Below are 6,000 nucleotides of genomic sequence, written 5' to 3' on the forward strand. Positions count from 1 at the left end.
CGTTCCCTTTCAAGGCGGAGTGTTTCCCTCAGCTGATCCAACATCATGTCTTCTTCACCGATATTCTCCTCCATTTCTTCAAGAGTCATCCCTTTTCCTGCAATGGTGTCCGTGTCGGAAGTGTGTACAGAACCCTCTCTAAATTTATCTTCGTTGGCCTCCTCAGTCTGTTGTTGGTTCACGCCTTGTCTTTCTCCCACATCCGATGTTCCTCCTCTTTCCATTCTTCCTCCTATTTTATCCTCCAATCGCTTGCTTCTCCTCGTCGCTATCATGTGTGCCGCTCGATCTGGTGTTCTAGTCATCAACTTGTCCTAGTTTCAGTATCGGTTATCATTTAAACCCTAATCTTAAAAGGGACGTCTCGCTAAGATCTCTCACTCGTACAATTTCAGCTTCCCTCCACTCCTTATATGAGGATAAATCCCCAATCTAAGTTCCCTGTTTCTGGACGCCAAAATGTAACTACTGGAAATCCAGTAGTACACCAAAAGGAAAGTAACCAAGATCTAGTACATATTAAGTAATATAAACTAGAAAATATTTATTGATGAATCAAAGAAACAAATACAAGTTCTTGAATACAAGGAAACTCTAATCTCACTCTCTAAGCTAAGCTCTTCCCTCTCACCAAAATCTCGCTCCCCTATGCCTTTCCCAAGGACCTCTATTTATAGGCCAATCAACCCTAATTGAGTACAGCTCATTTTACTTCGCCAAGTCTTATCGGGAGCGCTTTATACTTCGCTCATGCCATTTTACATAAAGTTTTTCCCCTTTTTTCGCTAACTTCACATGGGTTTGTCGGGTCACCTGTCTATTTTCTTGCTCCCCAATATATTTACTTCGCGATCTATCTTTTCAACCATGTACATCTCTTTTCAAATATTTACTTAGCGATCTATCTTTTCAAATATTTCTTCCAAGAAACAATACCACCGGTTTGATTGTATGAGCACCATGTATCAGACATGTATCAATTAGGCTGAGAGAGATAGCCATATGAAGAGGTAGAAACTAGACAGGTAGTAGGATGATGAAGGCCACGGTTGATGTGAATGATGACTGTAGAGAGAAAAGAAGGCTGATCTGAAGGACATTTTAACTGAGATCATGTGTTGAACACGTGTTCCCTTTAGTAGAGGGTTCGACTAATGACGTGTCGGGCTGCCAACACATCCATGCGTTTCATTTTTACATAATTGCACACTTTTTTTTCATTGGAAAATTAACTGCAAGTGTATCTAATGTATTTTAAATTACTCATATAGGTTCTGGAACGGTATGATAGGAGTATTGTGTGGCGTCCTTGCTAATGGTTTGCATCGACAACATAATCAGAATATTGTTTAGGCGTGTAAAAATATTTAAAACTATAATATATCAGATCATACTTCATACGTAACAAAGTTTTGACAAATGGTTTAGTTGCCAATAGATATTTTTGATTGAAAGTGAAAATTTTCTGAAAAAACAAAACAAAAATGATTAACCCACCGAGGAAAAAAACCGTGGAATGCACCGTGTGAGGGGGTGGTGGGACCCACTTCAGCCCTCCCTTATCTCGATGCTAAGAATGTTCAATTGGGACCGTTCATCCCTTCTCGGTGCATTCCACGGTTTTTTTGTTCAGTGTGTAGCAAAGCTGGAAAGAAAATCGTACAGAACCACAATGCGAATACCTATTTAAGATCTGAGAAACACTTTAGTTCCGGGGAGATATTTTAGAAGTAGAATGATAAATTTTGAAAAAAGATGGAGTTGTAATAAAGAGGCAGGCACATCGCGTGTGCATCTAGATGATATAAATTATATGGTAAAATAATTCCTAATGTACACTATAACTTATATCAAACTAACCAGTTAAAATTTTATTTTGATTTCAAGTCACTTTTCACGCTTTGGAAGAAAGCAGCATTCGCATTGGGTGTCTAATTGATTATAAGAGATAGAATTGTGAAACTATAATTTTTATTTTCAAAAACGGATTTTTCCGCCTAAGTGTTTTAGTTGTTACTCCATATGTTTCATAACGGAACGACAAATCGGAAGACGCATCGCGCATGCGTGTTATAGTAGTGATTCATAAATAAATTATTCATTTACGATTATTACTATATATATAATGTTTTAAGATTGTTGGGTGCAACAATCAAAAACAAAGAAAATAATATATAAAAAGTTATTGATACTTAGCTCATTTGTAATAGAAGTGGTCGATTTGGAAAACTGGATGAGCTCCCCAGATCTCCGCAACAACAACACAACAAAACTTTGGAAAAACAAAGTGATCACGTGTTCAACATGTTGCCCTTAATACATTAGCGCACGACTACATTCAAGAGTGATGTTATATTCCTTACAGGACGGATGCCTACAAGATAAAACACCCTATTACACTTACTACTAGCATATGTAATAGATGCTCAACTTGAGCTTGGAGACTCAGAATAAAACCACAAGAAAAATCACGAAAGCACAAAAGCTTAAGAAAAAAATAAAAAAAGATTGTTCTTTTTGGACTCTCTAAAGATAAAGAGAAACCTCTTTTCCATGGATTAAATAAAGTATGAGAAAATCTTGTTTATATAATCAAATAATATAACTTTAGAAGTGGAACTCTCCTATGTGGGACTAAAATATTTATATATGGTTTGTTTGGGAGCTTGAAAATGGGATAACATAACCTAGGATAGTATTTTGATGAGTTTCGATATTGTTTGTCTAAAATTCTATCCCGTCATGGATTAATTCAACTTGTGTTTGTTTGACATTCAATCCAACAGTAGACTAATCTTGAGATTTATCAATTTAATACAACCTGTGCAAGTATATCAGGCATCACAAATATGAGAAAATAAAAAAAAATTAGTAAGTGGAGTTTGTGGTTCTATCCCAGGTTGGGAAACATGAAGAGCAGGTTTTTAGGAGAATACCATAAACCTAATTTTTTAACCTCCGAAAACCAAGAATGGATTAGTTATCGTTATCCCAGTTTGGAATAAAATGAAAACAAACACTTTTTAACCGTTTTTTTGGTGATGACCTAACCTGGGTTGGGATGTCCCAGTTCCCAAACACGACCATAATCTCTTAAAACTGCGTAACATGAGGGAACTCCCTGGTGTTGGAGTGATAAGTTATTCATTCACAAGCCACCATAATAAGTTATTTACTTTCTTAAAATCTTTAAAATTCATTTTAGTTGTTGTATTCCAATATCTTCTATCCAGATGCAAACCAAAACTTTAAGCCTTAGCTTCTGCTACAGTTTAAGAGAAGGTATCAAAGTAGATAGCCCCACTTCCCAGGTGGATGCCATAGGAATACATTGTTATTGCTTCCACAACACTTCTTCCATTGTGAAAATCCGCGTCGACATTTATCTTTATAAAGAAAGGAGGTTGCCATTCCGAAAGAGAAGCTTTGTTTTGGTTGATCATTTAGTTCTGTTATCTCTTTCTTATCAAATTTTTCTATCTGTAAAAAAACATTTGTTCTTGATCCATACAAAAGTTTTCAATTGCCCATGCATCAGGGAAAAATTTAATGTGGTAACTTCCCTTCACCGTTAAAATAAAAAGGTAATGTTAGAAGGATCCTGAGTTCCAATTTCCATAAACACATATTTCCATGACATTTGGTCACTATGTGCTCATATTTTTTTTTCAAAAGTCCAATGTTCTCAAAATGTTTCATTAAAAATACGCTCTAATAAACAATGGGGTAATTATAATCTCGGCTCAAATTCAAATTACGCCTTAACCAATATCTTAAAAATTTGTACCGTGCCAAATTAGTTTTCAGGGCACAATTTCCTATCAAAAGATAACAATCCCATGCAATGGTTTTTTTTTTGTTGTTGATGGGTAAAGCCATGCGATGGTTATGATGTTTGCATACACTTTTCATGAGTTCCAAATAAAAGACTTGCGAGTCTAACTCCGCCGGGTATGTATGAATAAATATTAAGACAAACCATTCCCATCAAGTGATTCAGTTTTAAAAATTGTAGATCAGTGAGCATTCATTAGTTGTATTTTTTAGTATATCAGTATATGAGAAGTTGGAGAAAACAAAAGTTCTTTATATCAATACGGCCAGCTGTCACGCCTTCAAATGCTGTAAGCAATTTTTCGCAAATATAACCCGAAAATACAATGGTTCAGTGATCTCTTATCACCCACTTGTATTTCAACCTTATAAGATTGTACCAATACAATCAGCCAACTCTACCAAGAGTATGCAACGGAAGTCTTACTCATATTTTCTCTACCAACCAATATAGCCCATACTACAAAGAGGTTCTTGCCATATTTATGCTTCACATAATTGGGGGAGTATAATGATGAGTGCTAAAAAGTGCATATTTCTATATATTTTTCTTGGCATTTAACTCATCTTTTGTGCATTAATTCTATATTTTATCCCATATTCTGTGTTTTCGTTGTTTTCAAGAATAAATACTTTTCTTAATTAATTTTGCATTTTTAGGTACTAAATAAAGCCTGGTTATCTCACGGAGCGAAAAGAGCAAAGGAACGGCAAAGACTCCCGCTAGGAGGAAGCGAAGAATGATGTTTGCAAGAGCCGGATCAATTAGAAGTGGGCTTGAAGAGGAAGAATTGTTCTTACAGAAGATATGGGCTTGGCATACCCAAGGCCCAAAAACCTTACCCAAATCCATTTCCATTATCCATACCCATTTCCATGAGAGCCGTCAGATTGGATCCATCTCATCATCCAACGGTCGCCTCATCATTGTGCATCAAAATCCGAAGATCCTGTCAAACACTATAGTACCTAACTCCATCTGAAGTCGTCAGTTTTGTTGTATCTCATCATCCAACGGTCGCTTCAAGCTTCATCCCATCGTGTCGTTCAATTACATCCAAAACTGATCATCCAGCGTCGTTCGTTCGCTGTGCATCAGACTCCGATGTACCGCTCAACACCGAATCATCAAATATCTTCTACACCAGTCGAGCCAAACTCTCCCTTTCTCCCAAAACTATTTTCTCCCCGACCAGAGCTCTGCAACTCCATCTCTTCACCCCTCACCCTCTGCGCCACCATCTCCATACCCTGTCCATCACCAAAAACCCCATAAACCCATTCCCTAGTTGCCTCTCTTTCTCGTTCTTAGCACCCACACACCCTAGGTGCTACAATCAAGAGAGAGATGAAACTAGGGTTTCATCACAGTTGAAGAGGAGACCCAAATCGAGGAGTTGATCGAGCAGACAATAGCAGAAGAAAGATGGGTTCGACAGAGAAGACAAATTCAGAGCATGGGTTGGCGTCAATTTGCAGAGGGGACAACAATTCAGAGAAGTATGGTGAGATTGTTTTGACCTAAATTTCCAAAACCCTAATTCTGAAATTAGGGATTTCCTTGAGATAAATTGTAACTATAAGTAGCTTGATGTGGGTGTGTGCAGAATTATGCCTGGATTAGCCAGAGCACCACCAAGAGGCCTGGAATAGCCAGGACCTCAACTGTTAATTTTGTTTTCAATATAAGTTCATTTTAATCTTCAGTTGTTTCATCAAATTCATCATGTTCTAGTTTATTTGCTAAGGGGGAGATGAAATCATGATGCTTCTGCTAATTTAATCCAAGCTAGATATTGTGCTTGTTGTGCTGAAATGTTTAGGATAGTCTTAATCAAAGCACTTTAGTTGTGATTAGAACATCCTTTAGGTTGTTAAAACACCTAAGTGGCTTCTCTGTAGGTAGTTGCAGTGTGAGATCCCCAACTACTACTAGGATTAGAATTATCTTAGTGCCTTTAGCTTCCTTTCTAACCCAACCCTTTGATGAGTAGCAGGCATAGAACCTCCACTGCCATCTAGTTAGTCAGTTGAGCCAAGAAGCTCATTGATAACTTTAAAAGGGACAAGAGCAGTATTGAACTGAGATTAACTTTGTCTAGGTGAAATAGTGGAATATAATCCCTAGTCTTCACCCAAAATCCCTCTTTCCTTTACTGTTTCTTG

The sequence above is a fragment of the Papaver somniferum genome, unplaced genomic scaffold, assembly GCF_003573695.1.
Source record: "Papaver somniferum cultivar HN1 unplaced genomic scaffold, ASM357369v1 unplaced-scaffold_160, whole genome shotgun sequence".
Classification (NCBI taxonomy): domain Eukaryota; kingdom Viridiplantae; phylum Streptophyta; class Magnoliopsida; order Ranunculales; family Papaveraceae; genus Papaver; species Papaver somniferum.